This window comes from Myiozetetes cayanensis, unplaced genomic scaffold (genome assembly GCF_022539395.1).
Source record: "Myiozetetes cayanensis isolate MyiCay16 unplaced genomic scaffold, myiCay2020 scf9, whole genome shotgun sequence".
Lineage (NCBI taxonomy): Eukaryota > Metazoa > Chordata > Aves > Passeriformes > Tyrannidae > Myiozetetes > Myiozetetes cayanensis.
Window position 1 is genome coordinate 27,693,299 of NW_026088185.1, and position 19,136 is coordinate 27,712,434.

Here is a 19,136-nt window from a genome sequence, read left to right on the forward strand (position 1 = left end):
AGCTCTGGACAAGCCACGTTGCCTTCCTCTGACCATGCACAAGAGGAGTATAAAAATGGTCACAGCCATTTTCAAAGAATCTTCCACAGACTGCAGATAAAAAGCCCAGTGAGTGCTGTAGCTGAGGTGGAGCTGTACCAGAACCACCACAGGGTCTAAAGGTCTTCTCTTCATTAATGGATTTTGTCCTCTCTTCATTGCCAGTCTAAGACAGGGAGGTGTTATTGCCCTTTTGCAAGCTATAAAAACCCCAACACGGCAGATGGATTAAACACCTCGCCCAAGGTCCCTTTGGACACCCACATCTGCCTGCGAACTGATCCCAAAATGCCACAAACCCAATCCACTGCCCTTCCCTCCAGCCAAGCCTAATTCTCTGAATTTCATGATGATTCAGAAGCCTATTTAAAGCCCCTACAGCTATGGGTGTGTGCAAGGATTTAAGGCTGAGCCAAAAAGTTTGAATTTAGCAGCTCTGGTTAAGATTCTTGGTAAGAGTAAAGCACAGAGCTGGGAGGGTTTAACCTGACATGGAAAAAAAGGTGGCAGGTGTCATCTGGGTTATGATGTAAATCCCTAAGAAGATACAGTAGAAATGTCACTGTCTTTTTCCCAATTAACCTACCTCCTAAACAGTCCAGTGGTGGCCACCCAGCCTAGCACAGCTTTCCCAGGCCTGCTGCCTGCCAGCATAGCAAGTGCTGCTATGAAACAAGAATAAACAGATACAGAAGAACAGCTACTAATACCTCTTGCAGTTTCCCAGCATAAAGGAAGTGGCCAGGCACAGTTACACGCTGAAATTAAGGGCAGCCAGGATTTCTGACAAGGTTCAGAGACACACAGCCACGGTTTACTACTCAAACCACACTAAGCTCTTTAGGTAAGCTTTGTTATTACAGATGGTATTGCTTGCCCTAGATCTGATGACCAAAATGGGGTTGCTCTCTGTAATCCTTCAGAGGCTGCTTATAAATCAGAGAATGCTTCACCTCTGGACACATGGCACTAATAGATGATAATGTAAAAGGTCCAATGTTTTAACCTTAACAGGAATTTGCTTGGGTTATTGTAGACAAAAATGAGGTCAGGAGCTGGGGTCATGAGCCTTAAGCTAGAAGAGCCTCAGTCTGGAGTCATCTGGATGCCCCTGGCTTTTACAGTACTGAGCACAGAGCTGACAGGTAACAGCAAGTGACAGGCTGAAGGTGCAAAGGTGAGAGTGAGCTGCACTGTCCTACCCCTGCACAGCTGCACCCCACAGGCACTGGTCACCTCCGCCTCCCAGACCCCTTCAAAGTCGTTTTGCCTATTAAGAAACAGCAACAGCAGTAACTTGAATGCTGTGGAAATGATTTTGAAGGCATCAACCCCTAAACACACACAGTAAACAAAATCTGCTTCTGTATGAGCCCTTCCACTTTTCTCAGGCATCTGAGGGATGTCCTTTGTAAACCATGAGATAAGAGCAGGCTCGCTGTTCAGACTGCATATCTGCCTGGTTCCTTAGATACCAATGAAAGCCCAAAGGCAGGGCTTGGCATCTCATCCCCTTCTTATAAACTCTCTCAGAAAGTCAGGGCTGACTTTGACATGAAGATGATGTGAAATGGGGAGCTATCTGTGCCATTCTGGGGAACATGCCAAACCCTCTATTAACAACCCCCACACACACCCTGTTAAAAGCAAAACAAAGCAAAAAAACCAACAAAAAACAACCCTCCTGTTTGCTACTGATTAGGCAGCCGAATTAAAACTGATGAAGTGATTGGACAGGATCCAAAGCTGTTTATCTGCACATAAATCACAGACATGCTTTACTCAGCCAGTATGGATTTACTGAGCTAGGGGAAAGACCTTGTATTCAGAATGCTGATTATTACAGCAATTAAAATATCAGTCGAAGCAAACATTTGGGGTAGAAAGCTGTTAGGGGCTCCTGGAGAAATCATGCCATTAAATATGAATTCAATCAAATTTCAATTTTTTTTTTTTTTAAGAAATTTTAATAGCCAGTTGGTTTGTTTTTTCTGATTAAGTATATGTTGTTAGAAAAATCAAATTCAAAAGAAGGAAAGACACAAATTAACTAGCTGGACATGCCAAAGGAGATTAAAAAGGCAGGCTGATACATATTTTATGATCGCAAGGGAATAAAAAAAATAAATTAAGAGATGTACTGTCAAACCAGACACAGTGCTAATAGCTAAAGTATATGGCAGTAAGAACTGCTGTTCCCACAGCTATTAATGTAAAACTGAAAATTTGGAGCAGGCTGCAGCAAAAGAAAATAAATCACACTTTTTTTTTCAGTTTGAAAATATATATAAAATAAATCCCTAACCCCATCATTCAATCTCTGCATCCCAACCCCCCAACATCAAGACTGTCATTTCAGCAAGTTACAACTTCCAGGCAAGTGAGACAAGTGACATTTTCTTACTATTAATCATTGCTAATTTATTTATGCAATCTTTCTACTTATCAGAATCACTGGCCTGGAGATTATTTCCCCCTTCCCTTTTGAGTCCTGAGAAACTATTTAACATGGGAAGTAGTTAAGGGGGGCAAGGAGGGGAGAGTGTCATGTAGCCAAGTTACGCATCCCAGCTGGAATTTGGGATGATGTCTTGCAGTTCTGACTCCTGCAGCCAAGTTTCATACAGGAAGCGCGAACGCGCCAAGGGCGCAGTGGAACACCCTGGAGCCAATAAATAGCACTTGAGTCCATTAACACGCTCATGCCGTGGATCCCATCACGAAACCCTCGGTCACCTTGCAACGGGTTTTGCTCATGACTTGCACAAGGGAACGGTTCAGGAGCCAAGAGGATCCTCTGGTGAAGCCTAACAGATGCAGAGTGTGTACGGATGTGGGATGTGTATCCCAAACCCTTCCAGAAGAGGCAAACGCTGCTCATATATAAGGCTGATATGGAAATAGTGGCTGTGGAAGGTCATGGTGTCACCAGTAAGGTAAAGGGCAAATTGCTGCGAGGAACTTCACAAGACCCTGGAAGACAACTCATCCTTGGCACAGAGGCTCCTCTCCAAGCCTAGGATGGGTACAGAGGCATCAGAGAGGACCAGGCATCCTCATCACGCATTTTTTGCCCATACACAACAATCTGTGTCCATACACGACAATACGACACCAGCTGTGCTGCAGAACAGGAATTTTCCACCAAGTGACTGTCAGAACATCGTATGATTATTTATATTTTTTTCCCCCCAGTTACCCACACATGCAGTGTTGTTTCTCTCCTGCCTAGGACACCTTGTGCATCAGTTCCTCCCTGACCTCAGTAGTACAAGAAGGTGGCTTCATGTTTAATTAAATCCCCTAAGAGGACTAGGGGAAAGTTTCCAACATTCTTAGATTAAAATTTTGTAATTTTTGTAATAACAAGTGTGATTGTTACTTTAAAAGCTATTAATAGGAAGAATAATTTCAGCTAACATAGAAATACCTCCATGATATCCTTCTGGTGTAAGAGATAATTTGTGAGGAAAGTAGTTGACAAATTATTTGACAAATTTGTCAACTACTTTAGAGTCACTGGGATAAAAGGCTTTATATGTTGTATGAGTTTTTTATGTATATATATAAAACACTTTTACTGGACTGTTGATAAAAGTCTGAGCTACAAAGGAACTCTTTCCCCCTGCTGAGACAAGGCAAGCTGCTAGACAAATCAGTTCAATCTCTGCCTTTCAAACAATATAAAGCAGTATAACTTTCAAGAGTAACACCTCATCTGCTTTTTTTTCCAGACTGCCTATCAGGAATCAAGCAGTAAGTAAACATTTGAAAAGTGTTCCTCTGAGAGCAAAGGTTTAGATTTGAGTCACAGGATCCATCGAAAAGAAAAATTGCTTCTGTGCATTGGGACAGTGCCTTCCCTTCTGAAAACTTTCTAAAAAGAGCAAATGGAGATAATCTTTTTACAAGGTATAGCTCATATGGAAATTCATTATTGCTTCCCTTTAAAAAAGTCAACATAGTTCAGAAAGTGAGAATGGGGTCATTATTTAAAAAAAAAAAAAAAAAAAAAAAGAAGCATGTATAAGATTTCCTAACAACCACAGCCAGTAAAAGCATGGCTGAAGTGCTTTATCATGGTCTAAAGTGAAGCTCCTGTTGATGAGAATGAGATAAACAAAAGAGAGAAGAACATAATAAAGCCCTAAATCACTAAGAGCATTTAATCCAGAAGTGGAGGGATATATACCCAGAGACTGTTGATTAAATATTTTAAGGATCCATTCTTCTCCCAGTACAAAACACTTGCTAGAGCAGCTCCAGCGCCGGCGGTCCCTGAAGGCTGCATTACTGCTTGTTAGCCCCGTGCAATCACCACTGTGGAGGCAGAGCTGAAAGGAACCATTGTTCCCGCTGTACAAAAGCAAAACTGAACCTCCAGAGGTGAGTGATTTGCGAAGGATTTTATGGCAAGCCAGTGGCACAGCTGGGGAAGCGGGGCTGGTGCCTCCCACTTATGGGCTGGTGCCTCCCAAACACTAGTCCTCATTGCTTGCAAGAACACCCTGGAGTTAGGAACTCTTTTCGTTCCTGCCTGTTCCACACACAGCTATGACCATTAATTTAAGGCTGTCATCAAAAGCATGGAAGGTCATGGAAGGAGGGCCAGGGATAGCTCTGCTTGAAGACAACTGCTTGAAGACAACCCTCAGCTCTAGATTCTACTTTCAAGAGCTGTGAAAGATAAACTCTTCCCTTCCGTGGATTTATATCGAAGATGAAAATTTGATCCTAAAAGGCTTAAACTAGACTTACAGCTGCTTGGAAATAATTTTCTGTTGTAGTCAACATTCATCCTGAATTCAGTCTGATTACACAGTATAAGTGTGGCAGGCACCCGAGGACAGAGCATAATCCCACACCACAGCACATCTGGATACCTAGACAAGGTAACATAAGTTATGGAGCCAGCCACAGTGCCCTGGAGGGCTGCATCAAGCTGCACACCTTTCTTTAGCACTGATTAATTTAGGTGATTGGAGGAGACAAAAATTCAGAGGGAGCTTTAGTTCATTAGAGTTTGGTTTTTTTTTTTGTCTTTGGCTATTCCAGGAGATGTTTTCAGGGACAAAGGATCTTTTAAACATCTAGTTATGGTTCTCATTAGCATTAAAAACATGACTATGAAAAGAATTTAAGGGGAAACAGGAAACGACTGCAAACATCTTTAGTCAAAGAAAATGCCTATTTTTCCTCCAAAGAGCACAGCTGCTGTGCACTGTTCTGGACAGGGAAGATCAAAGAAGTAAAACCCACTGAGCCAAGATCACCTTTTGCACTGTTTCTAAGCCAGACCCAGGGTGCAATCAGTAGATCTACCCAAGAAATTTCCAAGAAAACTCTCTTCTGACATGAAAGCTTGATTTGTCACCACTTCAGTCTTCTGGATTTGCCAGGTCTATCAAAAAAAGATATGTGAGGGGACCAAGTTTGTCTTGCTGGTCTCTGTCAGCACCCTGCACTGCTCCCTGCCAGCTCATGCTGCAGGACACCAGAGAAACAATGCTGGTGCTTTTATAGCACTCAGGGCCTCCAGGCCGGCAACCCCACGCTTGCAGCAGCCCTGCCACAAAGAAAGTACTGCAAGTCCAAGCAGATTTTACGATCAAACTCACAGGGCTTCTAGGATCCCTGATAAACAGTCAAACAGTTCTCAGTGAGGTAAGATTTCTCTGCCTCGACACTGCCCAGGGCACAGGAGGGACTTGACTGAGCAAGCCTCCAGAGCATAAGGAGCACATGACTATTCCTTCTTTCTCTAGGGACTGTGGCACTTATTCCCTCCCCCTGGATGTGTATTTTTGTCCAGCAGCAGGATTAGGCCACAAGATTCCCTTCTCCCTTGTCAGATGACCAAATCTATGCTCAGTATACCAATCTGCAAAGGAACAGTGTTTCTGAGATTTCTGGAGTTTACTGAACACCCCTCTGCAGACTGATCTCTGTTAATGGTATCACTTGATTGCTTCCTGTAGATTCCTTCAGGTCTCCTGTCTTCCAGAGGACTTCCAGCCTGGGAGCTGTCTGCAGGAACAATATTGCCACTCCCCTGGAATATGATTTTCTGGACCCACATCTCTTTGCTAGACAGCCCAAAGGGAAACGAATCAGCAGTATGGGACAAGATTAGTTATTCTGAAAAACTCTGTGCTGGGTCCATCATTCTACAAAATCAGAGAGAAACATTTTATATTTCTGTCAAAATAAAAGATTATTTTTCAATAAGGAGCTTAAAAATGCCTTTCTGTTTTCTGAACAGAAACTACAACCTTTCCAAAGTGGAAACTTTTCCTAGTTGCAGACAGCACAAAATGAGCACAAACTATAAATAGTATCTTCTTGTAATGCTGCAGCAGAAAATGCTGTTTACTTAGTCTGGGATATATTCTATGACTACACTAATCAATTTCCACTCACCGTTGCCCTGCCTACACATCACATCTACCCATACTGAGTGATTATGAAGCAGCAGGTATTTGTGTAACAATGAAGTTAGGTGAAACACCCCAAGGCTATTTCGGACTTGAAGTGGGATGACCAGGGCCTGCAGCAGTGACCTACCTTTTCAGTTAACTGTGCTTTCAGCATCTGAAAAGTTGCAGCAATTCCTTGCACTGCAGCAGGCACACACTTTTCATATCCAAATGATTAGAGAAACCTACCTACTTCACATACAGTCTGAAATATAAGCTCCTTGTTCCCAACAAATTTAAGGGAGAATGTCCCATTGAGTCCAATGACGAGAGTTAAGAGAGCCCTGGGCCACTGGAAAATGCTACATCTAATGCCTGTCATTCTTTGCCTTGTACAAAATCACAAATAGGCTGTGGCAGCCTCAGAAACAGTGGCCAAGTCTTCCAGCTCTAAGATTTGTGCTTTAACTACTTGACATATCCTCTCATCACTGGAGCGGGAGACAGAATGATCAGAGACCAAAACCTCTCACACTGAGCAATCTGAAAATATCATGTTCCAGCACAACAGAGATGTGTGTCATTCCATCACTAACTCACCAGCCCAGAGGACAAGCCCAAGACAAATGTCCCGGCAGCAGTCCAAGGTTGGAGTCCCAGAAGGTAAACCCGTCAGGAATTGGTGATGTAAACACTCCCTCTCAGAGGCAGTCCCACTGCAGTCTTCTCTGAATCCTTTGGACTCTGCAAACTTCCTTCTCTGGCATGCCTCTTTGGCCTTCTTTCTTCTATTTTTCTCATAAGCTTGTTTGTGGATGATTTATCTATTCAAAAAAAAGAAAAAAAGGCATTTTTTCCTTCATTAAAAAAGAAGTGTGTCTGCATTTGGCTGATACAAAAATGATGTTATAAAGTCCTCTTTAAGGCAGGCTCTCTCTACTTATGTCAGGTCCTTCCTCTTTCCTGAGTTATGTGACAAAGATCTTGGGAAAATAGCTCATAGCCTTCATGGTAAGCATCACCTCCCCTTCACGCTCCTCCTTCCTCCTAATTTTTTGAAAAAATTTAAATGGTCCCATGCTTGGTCTGAGCATTGAGTCTGATATAGTCATCATCTCTGAAGGCCCTACTTTTCATCTACCACTGACCAGGACACAGAATCCCTATTCAGTGTAAATGTGACCCAGTTTAATTTTTCCAAAGACCATTTGTTTTTACTTTCTGGTATACACAAGTGAGTAAATATTAGTTGGTAGGCTAGAATTTCATGAAGCCCAACTAAAATGAGGGCTCCAGATCACTACATACAGCATAAACATATGGTGAAAACTTTGTAATCATCCCCAAGACTACAGAGGCATCCTGTGAGGCAGTCAGGAAAGTTACTGAAGTCAATTTTCTGAGTCCCATGTAGTGTCTTAAACATAAGCCATCTTTCCTCCATATCTCTGTTCCCAGAAAACACTTATTATCCAAGTTTTTTCCTAGCTAGCAAATATCAAAAGCGAGCAGTTTTCCATCTCCTGTATCAACTCAGTCACAATTTTAATTGCAATGGTTTCCTAAGTCATCGCCTCTTCTCACAGCAATTTTTGCTGAAAATGTACCTCCCATCATTGCATGGGCTCCATTCTAATCAAACTACACTCTTCTCTCCACTGCATTTAAAAATCAAAGTGCTAAATCCCTCTGTGAACTACCTAGATGCAGCACTTACATATGCTTATCAAATGCAGAGAGAAGTCAAATTCTGACCCTAAATAAGTAGATATATGAAAACATGACAGTGTTTCTTTGGCTAGAGGAAAAGAGATTACTTATACAGCCCTTACTTAATTCTTTGTGGCTGTATTACAAAACAAGCAATTATAAATCTCCTCAGGTTGTTCTAAACAGTTTAAGTAAACTTATAAAAATGAGATACACATGCCAGCACCGTTACAGCACCACTTCAGGTCAGTGCAGTCCCACAGTCATTACAAGTGCTAAGAACAAAGTGAAGATCAGGCTCAGAGCAGAACTCATCCTTTTGCACCGATAAACAAAATAAATTTCAAAGAAAACCCAAGAAAGAGAGAATGAAACTTCAGAGAAGTAATGAAATCCCTGAGCCTGCCCTTATATGCAAAGCTAGTGACGACTCTGTTAGTGAGCTGAAGAGGAATGGCATAAAGGATGGAGAATCTGCCAGACACTGCGAAGCTAGAGATAAAATGAAGAGAAGTAGTTATAACGAAAGCCTTGTTTTCCCTTGGTGATGAACTGCTCTGCTCACCTTCAGACCCAGAGCAGAGACAGGATTTAGTCTATGGTATTTAACCAAAAAAATGTGACTGACGCCTACTTAAAAGAGGGGAGATACTGGAAATACGTCCTTACTTTAACAACATATGAGTGTTTCCTTGTCCCACAAAGCATCTCCCATTTTACACAGGGATAAATATGAGACCTTCTAAGGGAAGACCATCTGGCATCTGCACCCTAAGGAACAACCCAATGCCCCAGCATCAAAGGCTAAAGCTTAAACCAGTTACACAGCTGAGCCCAGTATGTGCTACATATCAGTTGATGAACACTGATCCACACTGGTAAAGACAGCTTCCTGCAAGTGTTTATGTGTTTGCACTAGGGAAAGAAACTTGACCAGAAACCAGGTTTCCATCTGAAACCTTCTGGTAGATGGAAACTGCTAATTTTCCATTCTCCAAAGAAAATCTCAAAGCTCAAAGAAGGATTTCTATAACGCAATGTTTTTACAGGAATAAATTAATTTTCCAACGAGATCTCCAACATACAGATCCATAGTAGCATGTAACAACCAATGCTAGTATTTAGGCTGACCTATTTTCCTCACTAAAAGCAGCACTACCCTACTTCTCTCTGGTACAACACCCATTTTCATGTCAGATAATTATGGAATAAAATCTACTGTCTTCTCCACTTCCATTGCTGCTGACAGAGACCAATGCCTAAAGACTTTTCCAGTGTACAGATAGCAAGCTCTGCCCATCAGATTATTCCATTAACTTTCCAAATGACATGAGATCACAGTTTTACATTCATTTCCTGATGATTATCAAGGCCCTGGAAAAATTGCATTAAATTCTGAGCAGCTCAAATTCTTATGAGACTTCTTATACTTAAACACAGTAATCATCAGCTGTTTTGGACAATATGAGCCATTTCCATGCACCCAGTGCTACCATTTAATTTTCAGACATAGCAAAACTCATCAGTCGGCAATCATTAACTGGGATCCCTATGAGACCTCATTAATTAGGTAACTTGTGACTGTCAATATATTTAAAATAAAGCAAGAACTATCAAGTATCTGTGCCATAAAGGGATAAACAGTTTTGTTAATAATTTGTCTTCATCAAATTAGAATCACTGACTTAAGTATCAGTATAAGCTGTTGCACTGTTCACTAATTCCAGTAAATTTGCACTAGTAATGCATTTGATCCGCTTTTACTCAGATGTGAGGTTCAGGTAGTATGCATTGGTTGTTTTTTTCATAAAGTCTTCCTGGCAACAGAGATACAAGGCTGTTTTCACAGTGCTGTGAGCAGGCAGGAGACTAAGAGCCCACTTGGAGCAGCAAACCCTGTAGGTGGTGAATTAAGATGAACCGTGGCGTTACCAACAGCCATCGGGTCAGCTCCACTTCGAGGAAATGGTAAGAATGACATACAAGAGTAGGATTTTCAACAGGTACCTCTGGAGTGTCCAGCTGCCTTCACAACACAGTAAAGAGTAAAGCACCCAAGTCTCACTCAAACCCCCAGAAAAATCCCCCCCAGCCTTCCCATAACACAGTTCTGACCAGACACAGAAGCTGCGAAGCTGTAAATCTCCATGTGGTCTCACAAAAATCTCACCTCAGACAACCACAGCACACTTAACTTTTTATTTCATCTTGTGAAGCCACAAAAAATCCATTTTCTTTCTTCACATTAGAGAAGCAAGGATTCTCAACATATACTGCTGATACTGTAGTGCCTTCATTAAATTACAGATTATTAATGCAACTAACGGTCATGATGGACAAGGCTGACAAAACACCACCAGACTCCCCAGATGAACCCACTGTATCAGGCAGGGAAAATTGAACTCCACACTCACTGATTTCAGAAAACAGAATATTTCTACCTAGTTTGTCATAACTACCTCATTAAGCAAACGATTTCCCTTTCTGCCTGCCCTCAACCATCTAAAAGTTTAGCCTCATTTCCAATTTGAATTTGCCCTTTATTAAATTGAATTCATTGTTCTTTGTGTTACTACTTGTGTTATGTGTCATTTCCTTTTCCTGGTATTAAATGACCCTTAAGATGATCATCCTGCCATTAAGCATTTCTCTAGATGAAACTGGCTAAATTCATTCCCACTCCTTTAATGCTGCAGTCTTCCTTTGGAGTTTGGCTTCTGAAGCTAAGAGCATGATCTTGGTGCATGATGCTAGAGGTGTGATCTTAGCAACAGCATAATAAGGCATTTGTAAATTCTTTCGTCCCAAGAAGGTTGTTTTTCAACCTTCACTAAAATGAAAGGTGTTTTGTTAACTTCCATCGACAAATCCTTCTTTCCCTGACTGCTTTCATTTTGCGTCACTTGTGCTCAGGATACATTTGCTGGCTCAGACCAGGATCTTCCCTTGTGGCATTACAAACATCTATACATGGAATTAAAAGCCCGAGGGGTCTCAGTGCTGCCCCGAGCCCTGTGACAGTTGGCAGTCAGGTTCACAGGGATGTGAGAGGCACTGGATCATGCTGCCAAACAGTTAAGAACTCTTATGTTTTCCTAAATCTTGAGCTTTGGTGTACAGGATTTATTGCAGAGTCAGGCTCCATCCAACACCAGAAAGGTAATGCAGTTGTGAGTTTCAACTGAATTGCCTCTCCGTTTATACACTGTTTAACTCAGCTGTCTTTCATATGCATTCTACCTTCTCACTGTTCACATGCAATTTGATACAGTCATTTCCTCAGTTGTGATTCTTTACTGTATGTCTTTCTCTGGATCTGGACCAAACCTCTTCTTTTGTTACAGAAAACTGCTGGGTAACAATCCATTTTTCGATGCATCTATGTGAACAAGAGCAGCAAATGCTGAGGGGAGCAGATTTTGAAGTGAATCAAGGAAGTAAATAAGTGTGGGAACTAGAGCCCAAAAGCCATTTTGGAAAGACATTTTTGAGCTACCTTAATAGGTTCAGCCTGCCATATTTCAAACCAGCATTGATGGACAGAACTAATAAAACTTGTCTGATCGGTTCAAGCACAGGCATCCCTCACAGTTGCTTTCTGCATGCGTGCACATGCACTCACACAATCACACACAGTTCTTCACCTGTAGGATCAAACCTCTTAAATTTCTTCCACGATTAATGTACAAATAACATATAACCCAACCAGAGACCCACCCAGAAGACTGTGTTACAGTACCTACGTTCTTCCCTCCAAAGGTGTTCGCCTCTAAGGCATTTGTTTTTAACAAATATGGATATGGACATAGATATAATCTGTGTGCATATATATATATATATTTAGATAGATGTAGGTATGTACATGGGCACTTATTTGTTTGTAATTTTGGCCTCATATGCCCCCAAAGAGCAAAACACTTGGAAATTATTCTTCCAGTGGGGCTGTGAAAATCTCTCTGCTCTTAATTAGTCAAAGGCTCTTAAACTCATGGAGTTATAAACTGCCAGAAGTAGAAATCTATTGAATGTAAGAAATGTGCTTTAGATAAACAGCAGGGAATAAAGTACAAGATGGCCCAGTGTTACTTGGCTTGACGAAGTTTTACTTTCCCCAGATCAGCAGCAGAGCTTTTAGTGTTCCTCCTTTACTTTTAATGAAACTTTACCACAGAATCTCCCCTGTACCATGACCTGGGATTCATAAAAACAATGCAACAGCCTATATATTTTTCTGATTATATTTTCCAGAGCCAATTTCACACAGGCTGTTTATAAGTCACTCACCAGAAAGCAGAAAAGAAGAAAAGAACGTTTTCCATCTCTTTACTAAAAAGCAAAAAGCCTCAAACCAAACAAAATTGTACACAGCTGTGTGACACCAGCAGTGACTTTTATGATACCATATGCCCTGCTGAACGGTGTTTCACTCAGCTGATATAGCCTTACTGGAAGGTTAATAAAGAGGCATGATCTTTGGCTAATAATGGCTGAGTCTTATATAAAGAAGATAGATTTCAATTTTCAGGGAGAAAAAGCAGAGAAAAAAAAGACAGGAAGGAGAAATCTCTGCTGAGGGCACTGTTGGCATGCCATGATTTGCAGTGCAGGGACAAGGGGCCTTTCATGGGGTTTCACTATGACAGTGCTTGGGGCAAGCAGAGACAGGACTTGCTCCAAAGCCCTACCAAAAGAGGCCTTCTCCAGAGCCACATGGCAAACCCAGAGCTTCTTTCTCAGCTTCAGGATCAAAGAACCCAATGTTCCAGCTCTCATCTGCTTCTATATTTGATGCTACTTATCACTTTGATGGACTGTATTACATTTAAAATGTCAAGAAGGGGTTACCAGCATGGGGGGCTTTTTTCCTCTAGGATGCAAAAGAAGGAAGGTCTCAGATGCAAACCACTTTTGAAGCACATACATGGAAGTGTGCGCTGCATCATCCCTGAGAGGCAGGGCTGGGCCACCCCCAGGCACCAAAGAGCCTTCAGAGGAAAGAGGAATCCTCACCTGCTCTTTCTACCACTGGGGAAACACTACCAAGTGGGAAACAGAAGTGATTTTTACTGAAGCAAGCCTTCCTTTCACATGTGCACCCACTTCTGAAGAGCCTGGCAGCCTTCTTCCAGCCTCCTAAGAAAGCATTTCCAGCGCACCCTGTCCCAAGACCCTCTGTTTCCCCCACACACTCAAATCCCATCAAGGTAAACAAGTGATAAGACTTCAGGATTAGGTCTACTGACCTCAGAAGGAATTTTGCTCAAACAAGAATTAAGCCTGGAAGGATTTTGTCCTAACTGAGAGGCTTCTAAAGGTTTCCCACATAAGAGTCTCAGGAAAATGACTTGTGGAATTTACATCCCGCTTTGCTCCCTCAGACACTTTGGCAGCTTATCCTGCAGGGCACTGGAGCTGGCACCCAGACAAGCCGTCAGCTCACAGCCTAACAAATTATTGATTCTCTCCTCACTTTGAAACAAGGCAGCAACAAACTCCTAAATGCACTGCATCCTTCAATATCTCCCTTTGGAGAAATACCCATCTGTAACACAGACAGTAAGGGGGCATTTCCACCTCTCGGGCCATCTCAGGTGGATGAAGCTTATGTATTTTGTTCTCTGTGACGAGATGAGATATTTGCACAGAGCGACTTTCAAATACACTCTCAGACACAGCGAGACATATGTACAAGTGTTTGAGTGCACATATAAAAAACTGATTGAATTTGGAATGCAGGAGGTGTCCAACAGAAAAGGGGGTTAAGAGCTTGTTTTCCCCAGTATTACATTATTAAGAGGCAAACAGAGTTTTCCATGCGTCATGCACTTAATGAGCTCCAGATTGAGGATACTAAAAGATCTTGACATTGGCTTGAAGAAACAAAAATGTTCAAAATGATCTCAACAAATTAAGGCGCTTCATCATAAATGGCACATCACCACGAGTATCAGTTTTGTGAAATTCCTGTTATTCTTCTGCAACTCACAGCAATGTTCCCCATGCTTTCTTGTTTTCCTCCTGCCCTCCTCACTGCCACTCACTAGGGATGTAGGTTCTCCCTTGACCCACTGCTGTGCAATGGCTAAGTCCTCTTGCTGCTGCTGCTATCCCAACTCTGCAGCCCCCAAATGCTGAAATCAACATGCAGCTGCCAAAAAGTACTAGTAACTCATCACTAGACCTATGTCAAGAGTGGCCTGAAGAGTAACATCTGCTTCTACCTCTCCGAGTGTAGTCATGGGAGCAGCTTTCCCCGTGCCAAGGCCTAGAAATGAGGCCATTTGAGAGAGTCCATCACAGAATGCCTCACTGGGGTACACAGAACAGACCAGGAACTGGACCCCATAGCTGCAGCTCACAGTTGTTGATACATCTCATACACAATGCCTCCCACTGCCTTACACCAGCTCACATTAGGACTAGAAGCAGTCCCTTGGGAAAATTCTGCCTGCTCCCAACTTAGAGTTCCAGCAACTCATCTATTCTGCATCGAAATGCTTCCCCTGCACCTGAAATCAATACAGACTTCATGCAAATTTTTACTACATGTGCTGCACAGATTCTAAACATTCATTCAGTCGACACACCTAAATAGCTCAGAAAATAATATTATGGCTTTATCAGGTCAGTGATCTACAATTTTATATCTCCCTAAGCACATATTTATAAACAGCACTATAAACATTGTTAAGGCTATTGTGTGAAACTCTTATACCATTTCTAAGTGTATTTTTTTGCAAATGCTAATTTTATCAGAAACATTACAAAGCAAAAAATTACTTTTTGCTCCAGCCGCTTCTTTTCTGAGTAAGATTGATGCAACAGAGGTTTCAAATGTGCAAAATATTCTGCACCACAAATACTTTTCATTGTCCCTGTGAATTGCAGTATGTCCCACTTTCAAGAGTCTGCTTTGCTTTAGATAACGTTGCCAAGTTACTAAAAAAAACCCCTCAGCTATGGACTGTTTGCATCCCAGGGTCATAATAAGGTATCCTGGTGACACTGAAACATCAAGATGTAAACAATAAAGAGGCAGAATGATGTTGACCCAAATGGCCAAGTCTAAAAAACTGCAATTCCAAAGCAAAGTGGTATTTAGACCATTGGATACATTACTGGTATAGGTGTTTGCAGAACTAGGTGCCAATTTTAGCATTTCTCAGATGAATTTGCAAACTGAGTTCATATGTTGGGCTCACGGCAGAATAGAGACCTCAACAGATGCAGATTCCTGTACACTGAAGAGGCTGGAATAATCACTGCTTGCCCCAAGGCAGAGAAATGGGAGAACATTTGTTTTCAATATTTAAATTGACTAACGCTGCAGGATATCTCATCATTAAAACAAACATACCTAATAACAGGCAGAGGACAGACACCTATCCTGCTGGATGTTTTTTCAGTCTTAAAATACACTGGATAGAAACCAAATATGAGCCACCATTAGCTGAAGCAACACTTTTTCAGTGATGGACTGATAGCAAGACAAGGCAGATCGTTTGTACCTTTTATTGGACTAATACATAAGCTGTAACACACGAGCCTTCAGGCCAAAGAAGTCTTCAGCAGGCTGGCAGCAGAAAGAACATTTCTGTTCCAAAAGCATCTCACTGTGTCGAGCCAACACAAAGCCTCCACCTCTGTCCATATTATCTCAAGCAGCTGAAAATATTTTTCGCAGCCAGTTTGTGACAGTCACAATGACAACCTGCACAAACACAGCAGGCCCAACAGAAAAGTCCTTACTGCTTAAGTGCTCTGTTTGCTTTTTGCACTGTCTCTGTCCATCCAGGTTATTTATAGAGCAGTCACCAGGACACTCACAGCCCAATCGTGGTGACTTGGCAAGTTTTGCAAGAAGTACAGTCCCAAAGTGAGCAATTCTCTGTGAAAATACAGAAATACTTTCACCTGTCACTAGTACTTGGGTGTCCCTGTAACTGATAGTTGCAAATCTACTGAGATTAGGTGTGACCTAGGGAAGGAAAAATACTGCTGTCAATGTGTTTCTCAGTGATGGGGGGATTTGGCCAGGAGAGAGTTCCATGAATCTTTTGAAAATGTTTCCATACAAACATAAGGGCCATTTAGCAGTGACTTGAACAATGTATTTCCAAACTACAAGCCTGAAGGGGTGTTAGCTGACTTAAAAAGCTGAACTCTGAAATTAGGGACTGCAATAACTCAGACCCTGAATAGACAATCACAGAACCCAAAAAGAAAAACAACTTTATTGTTGTTCACATAATATCATGAAACAGTGAAGCACTGAGAGTTTAAGCAATCTGGTCACCAGGATCAGAAACTTAACTGTGATCTCTTTTTTTTTGCAAAGAACCTTCTGCAGCAGACCATGGGCTGGATTTTTCCAGTCTCTAGGAAGCACATGAGTACCAAAAAAGGGTTTTCAGCAGCAGTAAGGCTGAAGTGGTCTGAAAATCTTTGGAAGCTTTTATTCTTGAGCCAAAACAATTTGGGAAATCATATCAGTTCTGCTAAAATTGTGTCTAAAGGCAAAAGAGGAAGAAAACTGGAAAAGTTCTGAAAATGAGAAACTCAGACATGGAAAATCCTTTAGAAGCATTAAATATTCTGAAATAAGGTTTTGCTTCAGCATGTTCTGTATTATGCATCTGAAGATAAGCATTTCTTAAAACAAAGCACTTCTGTGAACCCCATACAAATCTCCCCCCTTGCCCCCCTCAGAATTTCCTTTCCAGTTTTGAAGTTTTCTGTGTTTGATCCTATTCAAAATAAGTGCAAATATTAAAATCCTACATAAAACATAGCTTTTGTCCATACTACAACTTACACCTAGAACTTCATTCTTCTTTATAGGCACAACATACCTGAGCAGTTCACAAAACCTGTGAACTGTCTGTGCCTCTTGGTATTGTTAGGCAACTAAATAATTTTTTAAATTTAACCTCAGCTGGTTAGGAAGAAATTAAGCCAGGTAGCCCTAAAGCATACACCAAACTGCATTTCCAGACAAGTCAGCCAGAAGCATAAGGCTATGAATAATCTGATCCCAACTCTTGCAACAAACAGGAAAAATAATGAAGGCAAAGGGGAGAGGGGAGGAATTCAAACAAGCAGAGTACCTCTGATAACGACAGTGCCGGAGCATCACTGTAGTGGAGCCAGGCTGTGGCAGGCGATAACATTCTTTCCCCAGAGGAACCTTTAGGTTTATGACAAATCAGGGATGATGCTCAACAGCTATTTGATGAGCTCTGCAACAGCTGCTGAGGTCTGCGTGCCACTGCAACACAGCTGGAAATGCACAGTGCCGCAGCATTAACTGGATAATAACTCAGGGCTTGCCAAGCCCTGAGTATCACTAACTTTTTCTGATGAGTTATTTGTGTCCATAATCAGCTGTGAAACTGTTTAGGGAAGATGTTCTCTGAAAAGGAGGATTTATCTGCAAAGGAAACCTCTGTTGTTAATAAAGTTGTCTGGCCTCAAAGCCTCAACAAACCAGACTCAAAACCATGCTGCAGGTCTTAAGGCAATTAAATGTTTTCCCAGTGGTGGAAATATAAGGAGTTTTTAAAAGAGACGGAAAAGTGGAAAACAAATGAATTGGCAGACCTTTGTCTATGGAAAGGAAGATGTGCTGGAGAAGCAGAAGAACTACCATGCGCCCATCACAGTAGGATAAGAGATGAAAAATTTGACATTACTGGAGAGCCATTTTTGACTTGGAAAAAAATCCTAATAGTGCAATCACTTACATCTTGATTGTAAGACATCATCTGCTCTGATAAAGGCTGGCACCAGCTTTCCCAGTGAGCAGAACCCAGGGAACAAATTGTGGCACAGGCAGTTCCAGTTCCCTCAGTCCTGCCAGAGAAAAGCTGTATCCACTTCACTGAGAAAGAAGCACTAGACATCAGGCTGTGTGCAGCCACCCTACAGGGAAAACGAGGGGCAGAACCAAGCTTGTTGCTTCCCCTCACTCTGTCCTGGTGAAATGAGTCAGCGTAGGAGGAAATATTGCAGACGACACAGTGGGGGACTACACTCTACTCCCCCTTTTCACAGGGACAGGTCAGGCCAACCTAGCTCCTCTAGTTTGGCTTTTTTTGCATCTACAAAAAAAACCCTGGCAGAGTTCTCAGCCTAACAATCTCTCCTTCCACTGAGTGATTGCTCTGTCCAGTTATGGGAGCGTCTCTCAGCTGGTGGTGGAACAGCACCGCAGTTGTCATCACCATTTCTGGACCGGGATGATCTGTAGCAGCTGTGTTCTTGGTGAGCCCATGAATCACTGCTCACAAAGAGGCAACAAGGGCGGGTATGGCAGGTGAGGATGATCTGCAGGAGGAAGGCAGTGGGCACATTCCTTTCTTCGCCTAAATACAGGAAAGATCAGCCCTCAGTCTAGACTTAGACATTCACATGTTGCCACATTGACCAGTCCTTTCCTGTCCCACACAGGCCAAAGGCATCTTCCTTAAAGAATGTAAATTAAGCAACAATCATTGCCTTCTCCTTCATTATACTAATGCCTAGAGCATGAAAAGGGCAGGGGAGGGGGGGAACCTATGGAATCTTCCTCTGATTTACATCAAATGCCATCTGTATTTTTCACTGGCTGCCTTAGGGGGAGGAAATCCACAGAATGAATATGGGGGGTCTTTATCATCATCAAAGAAACAGAAGTGTAAAAAAAGAGCAGATGGGAGAGGATGAAAAGAGGAAAAGAAAGTATTTCAGAGAAGCTGTTGTTTCTTCAGCACTTCACCCATTCACACTGAGCACATATGTTGAGGAAGGAGAGGATGCTTCTACAGACAACAGCAAAGGCTGTGGTACTCTTCCAGAGGTTTCTACTAGTCCAAAGCTGAGTCCTAGGCACTTCTCTGTAGCAGCCTTGTAGGCATGAGAAGGTGAGACTCACCTTCAGGTAGCAGCACTGCTTTTGCTAACATTAGAGGAAAAGGAATAATTTTAAAGGAC

The 19,136-nt window shown here is 42.1% G+C and overlaps 1 protein-coding gene across 4 annotated transcripts in view; it reads right to left on the reverse strand.

Moving 5' to 3' along the window:
- SEMA5B (semaphorin 5B) overlaps positions 1 to 19,136 on the reverse strand; it is a 271,728-nt gene that overhangs the window by 190,767 nt on the left and 61,825 nt on the right. For all 4 annotated transcript variants that reach the window (XM_050339626.1, XM_050339627.1, XM_050339628.1 and 1 more), the window contains exon 2: positions 7,056 to 7,279. The gene's annotated coding sequence lies outside the window, so the exon portion shown is untranslated. The remainder of the gene's footprint in view (positions 1 to 7,055; positions 7,280 to 19,136) is intronic.